Here is a 14942-nt window from a genome sequence, read left to right on the forward strand (position 1 = left end):
ACACTGAACCACCCTTCCTCCGCATCCCTGTCTGCATTCCTCACCCCCCTGGGCTTCCCTGGCTGAGACATTTTCTACAGTATGCGATAATGGCCTGTTCTCACCCACGTGGACAGGACGGCTGGCTGGCTGCATGATGGCAGGGACAGCGTCTGGTCAAAAAACATTAATAGAGTGGATGATCGGGTGAATGAAGACAAGTTAACAGTATTGTCTGAATTAGACTATTACTGCCTTGAGGTCTGAGGGCAGTGTTGTTTCTGAAATGCTACTCTCTGATACTGACACAGGGTAAATCTAAGTCAGGTTCAAACTGGGACAATGGAAATCAAAGACTTCTCTGCTGCAGGGCAAATACCAAGAAGGGATGGCTTCCAGCTAGAAAACAATTCTTCTCTCTGATCTTCGGTTCAATGGAAGTTATGATAAGAGCTGTGAAAGAGCAGTGTAACACAACAGAACTTTTTCTATTGAGCTATTTACTTTTGTTGTTTTGTTTCCTCTATCCCCCTCCCCACTGTAAACTCTCTTCTTAAGCAACCTACCCCCCCTCCCGCGCCCCACCCACCTACCAAATTTCTACTTGGCAAGAAAAAAAGAAACACCATGAGTCCTCAAATAAAGGTTGGCTTCAAAGATAACTTTTGTATACTGTGGAGTAACCAGCTTGTGCTCCTCAAGGTGACTTTCAAGCAATGGTGATAAATGTCCCACCCGAGGCCCCTAAGTTCCAAAGTAAACTTCTAAAACTTAGTCATTGTTTCACATACAATGCTAATAGTTTTAGCACACCATGAGAAAATAAAGCTCCCTTTCAAAATAAATGCCAATATTTTATTGATCTAATGTCTATTCATTTTTGAGAGAAACTAAGAGAGAGAGTGAGCAGGGGAGGGGCAGAGAGAGAGGGAGACAGAGGATCCGAAGCAGACTCTTCACACAGCCCAAAGAGGGACTCAAACCCATAAACTGTGAGATCAGGACTGGAGCCGAAGTCAGACACTTAAACGACTGAGCCAGCCAGGTGCCCTAAAATAAGTGTTGATACTTTATTTTATTATTTTTTTAATTTTTTAATTTTTATTTATTTATTTTGAGAAAGACAGAGACAACGTGAGTAAGGGAGGAGGAGAGAGAGGGAGAGAGAATCCCAGGCAGGTTCCACATGTCAGCTCAGAGCCCGACATGGGGCTTGAACCCACGAACATGTGAGATCATGACCTGAGCCGAAACTGAGAGTCGGATGCTTAATTGACTGAGCCATGCAGGTGCCCCAATACTTTAAAAGAAAAGCAGAAAAAACTATATCCCCCAACTCACACCATGTACCAGAATAAATTCCAAATGGACTGACCCTCTGAAGGTATGAACAAAACCATAGAAAATCTAGAAGAAAACGTGAAAGAATTCCTCATGACCTCGAAATGCCAAAGGCTGGTTCAAGTAGGACTTAAAATCCAGAAGTTGTAATATAAAAGACTGACAAATTATACTCCATGAAAAAAAAAGTTCTACTTTGCCCCTCCCCCCCAAAAAAAGGTCAGTCAAGAGAAAAAATACAAACTGGAAAAAATATTTGCAATTCACATCATCGACAAAGAGCTAACCTCTGTAATACATAAATGAATATGTAATCTCTTTAATAGCCACCCCACAGGCACCATTCCTCATTGCAAACACCTGCTTTCTGTCACTATAGGTTAGTTTGTATTCTTAGAATTTTATAAAAATGGAATCATACAGTATGTAATATGTGGGGAGGGGTGTCTATCTTCTCTTATCAGCATAGTCAATTATTAATTTCTTCTTATTGCCAAGTAGTATTGCACTGCATGAATATATCAGTTTTTTTTAAATCATTATTTATCAATGAACATTTGAGTTGTTTCCAATTTTGAGCTCATAGAGAGCTGCTATGAGCATGCTTTTGTACAGACACACACTTTGATTTCTCTTGGGCAGATACCCAGGAGTAGAATGCCTGGGTTGTATGATAGGCGTATGTTTCAACATTTTAGGAAACCGCCACACTGTTCTCCCAAGTGGCTGTATACTATTTTACATTCCCACCAGTGAGGTATGAGAGTTCCACTTGTTCCTTATCTGTTACCAACTCCGGTCCTTGGGCTCTCCAAGGAACAGAGATTTTCTAGAGGCCATACTAGAAGTTCTGGTTTATGCCGGAGCTAGAGGGAGACAGCACAGAGGAAAGGGTCTTCATGCTGGGTCTCTGAACAAAGGCTGGAGAAAGTTTTTAAAGAGGCTGAGGCAGGAAAGGAGTGCGGTGCAACAGGTAAAGGTGGGGAGAGATACAGGAAGTTGGGCGCACAGGTGCAGTGGACAGAACGTGCTTTGTCATACATGGCACGTCTCAATGGCATGTTGAATCTCCACCAGGCTTGATTTTTAGTATTATAATGAGGGGCAAAGTCGGTGACAGTTCAGTGCCAGGGGCCCAACCCTAGCGCAGACTGGTTTGGTTCAGTCTTCACCAGTCTTGGTAGGGGAGTCCCTCCTTTGGGAGGCAGCCTCTTTCCGCATTCAAGCAAGATATGCTAGTAGGAGGCACTGGGTTTCAGTTATCAAGGAACGCTGGATTTCGTGGTCTGGGTTGAGGGCACTGGAGTCCAATCGCTGCTCTGTCTCAATTTGGGCTATTCTAGGCCCTTTGTCCTTCCCTGTGCATTTTAAAATCAATTTCTCTGGGCACCTTCGTGGCTCAGTCGTTAAGCCTCTGACTTCGGCTCAGGTCACGATCTCACACTTGGTGAGTTCAAGTCCTGCATCAGGCTCTGTGGTGACAGTGCAGAGCCTGCTTAGGATTCTCTCTGCCTCTCTGTCTGCCTCTCCCCCATTTGTGCTCTCTCTCTCAAAATAAATAAATCCTTAAAAAAATAAAATCAGGGGCACCTGGGTGGCTCAGTCGATTAAGCATCCGACTTCAGCTCAGATCATGACCTCACAGCTCATGGGTTCGAGCTCCGTATCGGGCTCTGTGCTGATAGCTCAGAGCCTGGAGCCTGCTTTGGATTCTGGGTCTCCCTCTCTCTCCGCCTCTCCTCTGCTTGCTTTCTTTCTCTCTCTCAACACAAATAAACATTAAAGAGTTAAAAAAAATTTTTTTTAATAAAAAAATAAAATCAACTTTTCGATCTCTGTCTAAAAAAAGGCCTTCTGCGATTTTGACTGGAATGGTATTGAACCTGTAAACCATTGTGGGGAGAAGTGACCTTTTAGTCTTAGAGTATTCTGGTCCACAGACATAGCATACCTCTTGACAAACAGCAATGTTGTTGTAGTTTCTGGTGTGCTTTTCTTTTTTTTTTTTTAATTTTTTTTTTCAACGTTTATTTATTTTTGGGACAGAGAGAGACAGAGCATGAACGGGGGAGGGGCAGAGAGAGAGGGAGACACAGAATCGGAAACAGGCTCCAGGCTCTGAGCCATCAGCCCAGAGCCTGACGCGGGGCTCAAACTCACGGACCGCGAGATCGTGACCTGGCTGAAGTCGGACGCTTAACCGACTGCGCCACCCAGGCGCCCCTGGTGTGCTTTTCTTTAGAAACCTCGTGTCTTTTTTAGTTTTGAAGTCATGTAAATGTACTACCTATTAAAAATCAAATTAAGAAATTAAAGTCTAAAATAAAAGCTGTGCCTCGGGTGCTGGACATTATTTGGAATGACTGTTGTCCCCACCACCCCGGCCCAGACAATACTTACTACAGGGTGACTTGTGTTGAGGCCCCTCGGGAGCCAAGTCAACATGTGGCTGATCCTTCACAGGAGAGCCTCCTCACCCCCACTCACTATGGGTCTGCCTCCCTCTTAGTCTCTTTCTACGGGACCCACTCTTTCTAGTTATCCCAACAATCTCTTCCTCCTCTCTTCCCCCAGCTATGACGTAAGAACTGGACTGTATACTCTCCTTCATTTATTTTATCCATCGAAAAGATGATCAGGCTCCTTATTCTTTATTTGTACAGTCTGAATGTCTTATTCAAAATTAAAAATATATAAATGGAATGTTTTCTAGTTCAGCTTTTTAAAACTCATCAATTAAGGGGTGCCTGGGTGGCTCAGTCAGTTAAGCATCAGACTTCGGCTTGGGTCATGAGCTCACAGTTCATGCATTCAAGCCCCACATTGGGCTCTCTGCTGTCAGCATGGAGCCTGTGTCAGATCCTCGGTCCCCCTCTTCCTCTGCCCCTCTCCTGCTTGCAAGCTCTCTCTCTCTCAAAAATAAACATAAAAAAAATAGTCAATTCAGTGGCTTTTTATATGTGTGTGGCCCTCACGTATCTCTCCCCTTCTAGCTCTTTGTCCTCAGTGGACTCCATAATCAAAAAAAAAAAAAAAAAAAAAAAAGTTCCAGAAACTATTTTAGCTGTTTGGTAACTAATTAAGAAACTATATTTCTCCTTACAGTGCTGTTCCCTTCTTCCTCTTTTCGGTAAAGGGAATTGAAGGAGAACAGAGTGGTTTCTACATGCTGTGCCTCTGCCCAAATACCAGGAAAATCACACAAATGTGTAACACAGCAATTCATTAACCACAGGAAAAAACTGCCTGCTGTAATAAGGAAAAAAAAACCCAAAACAACAACTCAGGAAGTGCTTCTTCTGAGAAGCTAGGAGCGGTGTTGGGTAAGAAGGGGGTGGGGGCGGGAGAGATGGGGGGAGGGGCAGAGAGAGATAGAGAATCCCAAGCAGGCTCTGCACTGTGAAAGCAGAACCTGATGCAGGGCTCGATCTCACAAACCGCGAGACTATGACCTGAGCTGAAATCAAGAGTTGGATGCTTAACTGGTTGAGCCACCCAGGTGCCCCAATAAACATTTAATAAAAACTAATAATAAAATAAAAAGGGTAAAACCAAAATCAAAAAAAAAAAAGACAATACTAAATGTTGGTGAGGATGGAGATACTAGAACCCCTCAGACATTGCTGGTGGGATTGTAAAATGATACATCCACGCTGGAAAGCTTAAAAACTAGAATTGCCGGGGTGCCTGGGTGGCCTGGTTGGTTAAGCATCCGACTTCAGCTCAGGTCATGATCTCATGGTCCGTGAGTTCGAGCCCCGCGTCGGGCTCTGTGCTGACAGCTCAGAGCCTGGAGCCTGTTTCGGATTCTGTGTCTCCCTCTCTCTCTGCTCCTCCCCTGTTCATGCTCTGTCTCTCTCTGTCTCAAAAAAATAAATAAACGTTAAAAAAAATTAAAAAAAAAAAACAAAACTAGAATTGCCATATGATCCAGCAGCAATTCCATTCTTAGGTATATACACCCAAAAGAAAATGAAAACACACTTACACAAATACTTGTATGTGGACGTTTACAGCAGCATTACGAATAATACCTAAAAGGCAGGAGGAACTCAAATGTCTATCAACTGACGAACGGATAAATAAAAGTGATGTATCCATACAATAGAATATTATTTGGCAGAAAAAAGAATGAAGGATTGATACCTGCTACAGTATGGATGAACCTTGAAAACGTCATGGTAAGTGAAAGAAACCAAACATGAAAGGCCACATGTATATGATTCTATTTATATGAAATGTCCAAAGTAGGCAAATCTATATAGAGAGAGAAGTAGCTTAGTAGTTTCCTAAGGCTGGGGGAGTTAAGGGAAATAAGAGTGACTCTGAATGGGTATGAGGGTTCTTCACAGGAGGGATTACAAAGTTCTCAAAGATGGGGCACCTGGGTGGTTCAGCTGGTTAAGCATCCAAGTCTTGGTCTCTGCTCAGGTCTTGATCTCAGGGTTGTGAGTTCAAGCCCCGCATTGGACTCTGTGCCGGATGTGAAGCCTACTTAAAAAAATAAGTTCCAAAAGTTGAGTGTGATGATAGTTGCACAATTCTGTCAATAGACTAAAGACCACTGAATTGTACACTATAAACAGTTAAATGGTATGGTGTGTGAAATACATCTCCACAAACTGTTATTTTTTACAAAGTTTTATCTAATGTTTATTTATTTGAGAGAGAGAGAGTGCAAGCAGGGAAAGGGAAAGGGCAGAGAGAGGGGGAGACACAGAATCCGAAGTAGGCTCGAGGCTCTGGGCTGTCGGCACAGAGCCTGACGCGGGGCTCGAACTCACAAACCGCGAGACCGTGACCTGAGCCAAAGTCAGACGCTTGACTGACTGAGCCACCCAGGTGTCCCTGTGTGAGCCTCAAGAGGTGTCACCCCTATTGGGCTGTCAGCTCTGTGAGGACAGACGTGGGTCTGTTGGGCTCACTGCAGTGTCCCTGCAGTCAACACAATGCCTGTGATGTAGGAGGCCCTGCGTACATATTTGCTAAATGAGTGAATGTGCTGGAAGCGCAGATGGGTTGTAAAGAGTCATCATGTACGATGGCGATGCATGGGCCACAGTAGCGGATTTGCTCTCCATGGCTGGCCTCAGGCTGACCTAGACTAAGTGGGAGCTGATAGAAAGCCAGCGTCCGCCCCTAGCCCGATGAGGCAAGATGCAGCCCTGAGGGGGGTGCAGGCCCAAGGCCCCAATGGAGGAGACCAGGGCCTGAGGAGCCCATCGGAGTGAAGGAGGAAGCGTGTGTGGGGGGGGGGGGGGGGGAGGGGTGGTTTGTGTGAGTGGTGGTCTGGGTTGGAAATGAGCTGGGCCAGGCATCCTGAGAGGCCGCCCTGGTAGGGCTGATCCGATTTAGCAAATAAAAACGCCCAACTCCGACTTACATCTGAATTTCACAAGAGCAACAAGTCATTTTGTAATAGGAGTATGTCCCACGTATTGCACAGGACAGACTAGAAAATGATTTGGGCTATCTGAAATTCAGATGTACCTGGGCATCCGGCATTTTACCTGACAACCGTCACTCGGGACCCCCTCTGTTTCAGGAACACTTATGCCAAACCACAGTCAGGTGCAGAAACGCTAGAACGTTCAGGGGGCTGAAGCAGTGAAGTTTCCCATGCGTTTCTTTTTCAGGTTATTGAGGGGACAGGAGGGAAAACAGGCACTACGTGGGGCTGCAGATGGGAGGGAGGGTCAGAAATGCTCTGCTCCAGGCCCAGCCCAGGACCAGGAGGGCAGTGTCTTCTAGGAGTCCCCACCTAATGAAACAGCAAAGATGTGCCTGCAGAGGGATGGCCTAAACACCAGGAAAGACAAAGTCCTGGCCCTGCCCTCGAGGGGTCTGGAAGCTGATTTATCAACAGGCTGTTCAACAAAGAGTCAGGCGTGCTGGGAGAAGCTCCCCGCAGAAGACAGAAAATGAGGTGGCCAGAGGTGGCCTTCCCTGGATATTTCTCTCTGGTTTTCCCCATCAGTCTAAGCGGAAAAACGATACCTACTTCTACAACCAGTGTCTTTATCCGTCTTCTTGACAATTGACTATCCTCTGACTCCTTCTTCCCAGTTTTGAATCATCCACAGAGAGAATCCCGGGCAGGCTCCTCACTGTCAGTGCAGAGCCCGACGCGGGGCTTCATCCTGATCATGACCTGAGCCGACAATAAGAGTCAGACGCTCCACCGACTGAGCCACCCAGGTGGCCCTGGATCATCCACAGATTTTATCAGAAGGTCAGCAGGGTTCTCATCCAAGTCATTAATAAAAATACTCAGTAGGGGAGTGAAGATACAACCCTACAGCGCTCTACAGATTTGCCCCAGGCTGATCTTAATCAAAATTCTTTTTTTTTTTAATTTTTTTTTTTCAACGTTTTTTTATTTTTTTTGGGACAGAGAGAGACAGAGCATGAACGGGGGAGGGACAGAGAGAGAGGGAGACACAGAATCAGAAACGTGCTCCAGGCTCTGAGCCATCAGCCCAGAGCCTGACGCGGGGCTCGAACTCACGGACCGCGAGATCGTGACCTGGCTGAAGTCGGATGCTTAACCGACTGCGCCACCCAGGCGCCCCAAAATTCTTTTGATATAAATGTTCAGCAAGCTACAAATCCCCTTCCTCTGCCGTTATGTATCCCACCCATCTCCATGAGGACGTGAGGCTTCCTCATGACGATATCATAGGTGCCTTGATCAAATCCAGACGTACTAGCAAACTATAGCTCCATTAGAGGGTGATCACTCTCAATACCATCCAGGCAGCAGTGGTAACAATAACAATAGTAAATAAGAGAATATATATATTTTTGTCTTCACTCTCCTTTGTTGTCCTTTCTATCCAAGACGCAGTAAACGTCACTAAACTAAGAGGAAACCCTAATCGGTTTATCTTAAGTTCAAGGAAAAATTACCCTGTCAGGAACAACTCTTAGGGAGTGTGCGCAGGGCAGGGGTGGGGGGTGGCAGGGCGGGGGGGGGGGGGAAATGGTCATGGTTTATCTAGAGATCAGTAAAACGAATTTTAGATACAAAGAGTGACTTCGGTTTAAAGTACAGGCAGTTTCCATCTTATCATCAGGTTTTGATCCAGAAGTTTGTTTTCAAGTTGGCTGTTGAGCAAATACAAAATGTACTCGACAAGCAGTCTGACAAACACTGATTAGGTTCCCTGCTCAACCCCAACAAGCCCTTTATCGGCAGTGAGGCTGAGATTGTAACTGAGCCCCAAGTTTCTTCGGGCTCCCAGCTCTGAGCCCCTTCCTATCCAGGGGGAGGTCTGGGCAGTTTCCCTCCTCTGCACGTGGGACTCAGCAGGCAGCTGCCTGTATGCAGGGATTAGTTTTAAGCCCGCTGTCTATAACTTAAAGACATTTTTCATGGCGCGTAGGCCCCTCTTTTGGGGGACTTTCCAGCAGGAACGGTGTCCCCATTCCTCATGTCACCCCATCAGTGTCTGTAGATTCCCATCTCGATGGGTGCCAGAGCCTCATTTTGCCTGGGGACAGGTGGCAGCCATTTCTCCAAACTGCCTTCTTAAGCCCACAGCATTAGGCTCTAGAAATCCATCCTTCTCCTAGTATTTTACTACTAGAGATTGAGGAGAAGTAGCAGAAAACACAGAAGGTGAGAGACAGGAATGTCGGCTGACGGCTGCTGTTCACAAGCATCCCTTTACAGTTTGTTCTCTGTACACATAGGCTCTGGGGATCTAAGAGAGAAAAGCACTTAGAAATAGTTAAAACATTACCAACCGGGGTGGCTCCCAGTCCAGTGTGCCTGTGTTGCTTTGTCCTTTCTCATGGGGCCGGCGGAAGTGTAGGTCGGCTTCTTATGACCAACTATCACCTCGGTCTGAACAGGAAATCTGCTTGGGGGAGCTGCGGAGAAAGCAGAAGCCGGGAACGATGTGAGCTGAGCCACAAGGATGTTCTCAGTTCTCAGCAGATCCCTCCATCGCCTGCTCTGACAGCAACTAGTAGCTCCTGCTAACACATTGCCTCTCAGAGGTTTCCCCTCTCCACTGTTTTGGCCAGGCAGGTTTGTGCTATCCCTGGGCTGGGCCTCCCCGTGTTGCAAGTGTAAGGGCAACCTTGTTCTCTTCCAGTATCTAACCTGAAACCCCCAAAATGGCCTGAGTTTAAAAGGTGGGGGAGAGGGGCGCCTGGGTGGCTCAGTCGGTTGAGCGTCCGACTTCGGCTCAGGTCACGATCTCACGGTCCGTGGGTTCCAGCCCCGCGTCGGGCTCTGTGCTAACAGCGTAGAGCCTGGAGCCTGCTTCGAATTCTGTGTCTCCCTCTCTCTCTGCTCCTCCCCTGCTCATGCTCTGTCTCTCTCTCTCCTTCAAAAACAAACACAAAGGGGCGCCTGGGTGGCGCAGTCGGTTAAGCGTCCGACTTCAGCCAGGTCACGATCTCGCGGTCCGGGAGTTCGAGCCCCGCGTCAGGCTCTGGGCTGATGGCTCGGAGCCTGGAGCCTGTTTCCGATTCTGTGTCTCCCTCTCTCTCTGCCCCTCCCCCGTTCATGCTCTGTCTCTCTCTGTCCCAAAAATAAATAAACGTTGAAAAAAAAACAAAAACAAAACAAACACAAAAAAGGTGGGGGAGATAGGGAATCCTAAAACCATAGATGACAGGGGCCGTGACATCCACCCTCCATAAATCTCCAGCAGATTATTTCTTAGGCATGTAAAAACTTCATGTTGTGTCTATGCATCCCCTACAATCTTTTCCTAGTGAGTTATGATGGCTCACACTTCGTTCAAGAAGTGTATAGAGCTTCAATAAAGTCCTTGTTGAAATAAATGAAATTATGGAGAGGGCCCAGACCTCAGCTGTTGAGAGTTTAGGGAAGGGTGGAGGATGGGGAGTCTGGGCCAGGCCTGATAGAGCCGCCTGTGAAGGTCATGCCCCGGAAGGGTCAGGCCAGGTGTTAAGGGTTAGACACGGCCTGGGTCATGAAGTAGGCAGAACAGGAGGAGTGCCCAGTGCAAGGACCGACAACAGACAGGTGCAGATCACATCAGAACTCTTACAGGAGTGGGCAGAGAGCACTTGCGGCTTTCAGGCAAGAGTTGGAGATGCCCAGAAACCGACAAGGCTCTTCTAAAAATAAGTCATGACAGTTGCACCTGGTTTCTTTTGTTGTCAAGGTCACTAGATTGTCAAAACCATAAAATCCTGTAGGTACAGGGCTCCTCGATTTTAGCAAGACATCTAGCCAGGTCTGTCCCAAAGCCCTTGTGGAGAAGTATGTGCAATCTGCGACTTGTGGGACAATTAAATCAGGAGAGTTTTTAATCAGGAGCGTCTGGGCAGCTCAGTCAGTTAAGCGGCCAACTTAGCGGCTCCGGCCATAATCTCACAGTTCTGGGTTCGAGCCCCGCATCGGGCTCTGTGCTGACAGCTCAGAGCCTGGAGCCTGCTTGGGATTCTGTGTCTCCTTCTCTCTCTGCCCCTCCCTCGTTCATGCTCTGTCACTCTCTCTCTCTCTCAAGAATAAATAAACATTAAAAAAAATTAAAAACAAAACAACGTTAAACTTCTGACCTTAGTTCCCAGAGACCACTGAAGCAGGCTCCAGGCTCTGAGCTGTCGGCACAGAGCCCGAAGCAGGGCTTGAGCCCATGAACCGTGAGATCATGACCTGAACCAAAGTCGGACGTTCAACTCACTGAGCCACCCAGGCGCCCCTGGGAAGGTTTTTAAAGACAGCTGAGGGAGGGAGGGCATGTTTCTAGAGGGCTGTGGAGTACCCTCTGGGTCAACGTTGGGCAACACAGCCTCCAGCAAGAAAGCAAGTGTGCAGGCCAGTTCCCCGGGGACTCCAGCGGCCACGTAAGCCACTCTCCTCTCCAGGGGGAACGTGTACCTGTTGAACATCTCTTCGTCTTACTGATAAATAAGCTTCTAAGAAGGCAAATATTTGTCAAAACCAACACCTGGTGGGTCAGAGCAGTGTTCCTGCTGATTGCCAAGGTTAAACACAAAGAGAAAGGAAAGAAGAAAGCTGTTGTCATTGTGAAGGTGGTTAAGTGGCCTCTGTTGATTGTGGCGGCGGGGGGGGGGGGTAGTCACAGTTCTGGCTGGATGCTAGGAAGGGCCATGCAACAATGAACATGCATCTGTGTCCTCATTGTAGAAACTTGAGCAGATCTGTCTGACCACTCAAACAGCAAGCAGGACAGGAACAAAAGCAAAAACAAAATGTAGCCTAAGAGCTCAAGTCTCATGTGGAGCCAGCAAAGGTGGCAGAATGACAAAAGTTCTGGATGTGCCACACAAAACTCAAGAAGAAAGGAGCCCATCTGGGAGTGAGCAAGACTGATTGGTTGACTTTGAGAGGGCCGGCCTGGACTTGATTTTGAGGGAAAGGCCTCAGTACTGGGACTTTCACTGGGAAGTGGGATTCTCCCCTCTAAGTCCCCTTCAAACAACCTTCAGTGAAGCCCTGCCTTATTTTAAATTGACTTGGAGAGGCGTTTCTGCTCATTGACTTGGAGAGGGGTTTTTCAGGAGACAAACAAGACTCTCAGAGAGGTTAGTACGCTTGCCCAAGGTCCCACAGTCAGTTTAAGTGGTAAAGTCTGTTGGAGTGTTGGATGCCTGACTCCAAGGCCCGAACTCCTTGTACAAATGCCTCTAGAAGAAAAGCATTTCAGGGGTGCCTGGGCGGCTCAGTCGGTTAAGCGTCCAATTTCGGCTCAGGTCATGATCTCGCGGTTCATGGGTTCAAGCCCTGAGCTGGGCTGTGTGCTGACAGCTCAGAGCCTGGAGCCTGCTTCGGATTCTTTGTCTCTCTCTCTGTGTATCTGCCCCTCCCCTGCTTGTGCTGCATCTCTGTCTCTGTCTCTCTCTCTTTCAAAAATAAATAAATGTTGAAAAACAATTTTTTTTTTAGTTTTAAAAAATCAAAAGAAGGAGGAGGAGGAGGAGGAGGAGGAGGAGGAGAAGAAGAAAAACATTTCAGGACTTCTTGAAATGTCCCACAATAGGAAAATCCTCGGCTTTGAACAAATACCAAAGGGGTCAGAGTCTGAAAAAGGTGAAGAACACAGAGTATAAAATATTTATTTACCAAGGTTATTCTAGGATGTAATCCTTCAATTTGTTCTATACAACTGTCTTGCTGTTTCCTGTTTATAACTTCATTACCCGATTAAACAAAATTAAAATAAATAGATGCATACAAATAAAAAAGGCAGCCAAGTTAGGGTATGAGAATATGCACAGGAAACAGTGCTAATAGACAGACATGAGATTCATGTGATTTAGGACCAAGCTGGGAGCCCGTGTAAACATTTCTAATATTGAGAATGTGAGAACACATGGGGCTTTCTAAATGGATCCCTCACAAACCTCAATGATCTGCTTTAATTAGAGCTGTTTACTTTTTTAATGTTTATTTATTTATTTTTAATTTTTTTTAATGTTTATTTATTTTTGACAGAGAGACAGAGAGACAGAGCATGAGCAGGGGAGGGGCAAAGACAGAGGGAGACACAGAATCCAAAACAGGCTCCAGGCTCCGAGCGGTCAGCACAGAGCCCGATGCGGGGCTCGAACTCACAGACCGCGAGATCATGACCTGAGCCGAAGTCGGACACTCAACCGACTGAGCCACCCAGGCATCCCAAATGTTTATTTATTTTGAGAGAGAGAGCGCATGTGTGTGCCAGCATGAGCTGGGGAGGGGCAGAGAGAGAGGAAGAGAGAGTCCCAAGCTGGATCTCACGAACCATGAGATCTAATGAGAGCTGTTTAAAAAGACACCAATTTGCCCAGAGAAATAAAAAGCATGTTGGACACCTGGGTGGCTCAGTCAATTAAGTGTCTGACTCTTGATTTCAGCTCAGGTCATGATCTCTCAGTTGTGAGATCAATTCCTGCATCAGGCTCCTCCCCGGGCATGAAGCCTGGGCATGGGGTTCTCTCTCTTCCTCTCTCTCTCTCTGTCTCTCCCCTGCTGGTGTTCTCTTTCTCTCTCTTTCAAAAAAAAAAAAAAAAAAAAAGCATGTGTTCACACAAATATCTGTACATGAATGTGCACAGCAGCTGTGCTGGAATTATTTATAATTCCAACTTTTCCAAAAAAAAGCTGCAATTAGCCCAGATGTCCTTCAATGGGTGAATGGTTAAGCAGCGGTATATCCATACTATGGAATATTCTTCAGCAATAAAAAGGAACAAACTATTAACGACAAACTGAGCAAATCTCCAGGGAAATATGCTATGGCCTTCCACCCTCCAGTTCTCCTGGGTCTTGTGTGGAGTGACGCCAGGTGGTGACAGGGAAGCTGAGCATTACATGAAAACCTTCCATTTCTTTTTTTTTTTTTTAAGTTTAATTATTCATTTTGAGACAGAGACAGTGCGAGTGGGGGAGGGGCAGAGAAAGGGAGCATCCCGAGCAGGCTCCGCTCGGGGTTTGAACCCACAAAACCTTGAGATGGTGACCTGAGCTGAAAGCAAGAGTTGGACGCTTCACTGACTGAGCCACCCAGGTGCCCCGAGGGTCCTCCATTTCTGCTGGTCCCACCGGCACAGAGCAAATCAGGGAGAACCCGGATGCTCTCCTCCAAGAGGCTCCTTTTCTTGTACTAAAAGGAAGAGGTGATCTGAGCTGCTCTGAAGGCATGTGGCAAGACCACGTCTGTCACCATCTTCTCCCTAATGCTGGGGCCCTCCTGGGATCTAGGGGTTCAGGCCACTCCACTGACAAAAATAAAACATGAATGTTCACACTGCTACTTCCAACCTGGAAAAAACTCGGAAATCTTCTCCCAGGGTGACAAGGAACAAACATGTTCCAAATAATGGGACATTCTAGGTGGAAAGTGAACAGAAACATTTTGAGACCTAAGAAAGATCGTGGATGTTCGAGGAGGTAAAGGGGGGGGGGTTGAACATTATTCTAGAGATGCACTAAAATGCCCCAGCTCCTAAGTGGGATGTCTCCCACCCAGATAATTTCATGATCAGTTGCAACCAGAAAATTATCCTCACGTGGACCTCTGGAACAGTGAAAGGATAAATGTAAGGTGTCCTTAGTCTCCTCCTCCCCCATAGATGAGGCCAAAATGCCATCCCTTAAGCTGGCTTACAGAGACGGCCCCTGAGGTTGGCCATGACTTACCTGGGCAGCCACAGAAGGGCCTGATGAGCCTGACAGTGTCTCAAGAACTCCTTCCTGGCCAGGGAGCTTCCTTCACTGTCTCTGGGGTCCCCACTCATCGCCTGCCCCGTGTCCTCACATCAAGAACCTGGCACAGTGTGTGTGATACCAGGGCCAGGGTGCTCTGAGCCGGGTGCTGGCTTCTGAAGAATGGCCTGAGTGCTGGGCCCACCCCAGCAGAGCCAGCTGTCACCAAGCACCAGGTGACAACCCCTGAAACTCACGTAAATGTGGAAGTGATGACACAGGGTGCCTGCCCTCTGAATACCAATCACCCAAGCATTTGCCTCTCCCCCCTCCCCCCTCCGCATCTGCCCTCCATCTGCAAAGCCTTACCCTCCAAGAACAGATTGCTCTTGGGGGTGGGGGGGTCTCCGCGAGTGGGTAGGCACTTGCCGTGGAAGAGACCCTGCGCTGCCCATGGATCACATCTGCCTGGCCCTTGTAGAAAGGC

General features: G+C 47.2%; 1 protein-coding gene across 4 annotated transcripts in view; it reads right to left on the bottom strand.

Moving 5' to 3' along the window:
• PECAM1 (platelet and endothelial cell adhesion molecule 1) overlaps window positions 1–14666 on the bottom strand; it is a 75963-nt gene extending 61297 nt beyond the window's left edge. Inside the window, exons 1-2 of one of the 4 annotated variants that reach the window (XM_030296217.1) lie at window positions 14450–14666; window positions 9070–9195 (exon numbers count right to left, since the gene is read on the bottom strand). The gene's annotated coding sequence lies outside the window, so the exon portion shown is untranslated. Of the gene's footprint in view, window positions 1–9065; window positions 9196–14449 lie in introns of all 4 variants that reach the window. The other 3 variants (XM_030296218.1, XM_030296221.1, XM_030296219.1) reach the window with 3 other exon arrangements.
• Between the last annotated feature and the right edge of the window lie 276 nt (window positions 14667–14942).

The sequence above is a fragment of the Lynx canadensis genome, chromosome E1, assembly GCF_007474595.2.
Source record: "Lynx canadensis isolate LIC74 chromosome E1, mLynCan4.pri.v2, whole genome shotgun sequence".
NCBI classification, from domain to species: Eukaryota; Metazoa; Chordata; class Mammalia; order Carnivora; family Felidae; genus Lynx; species Lynx canadensis.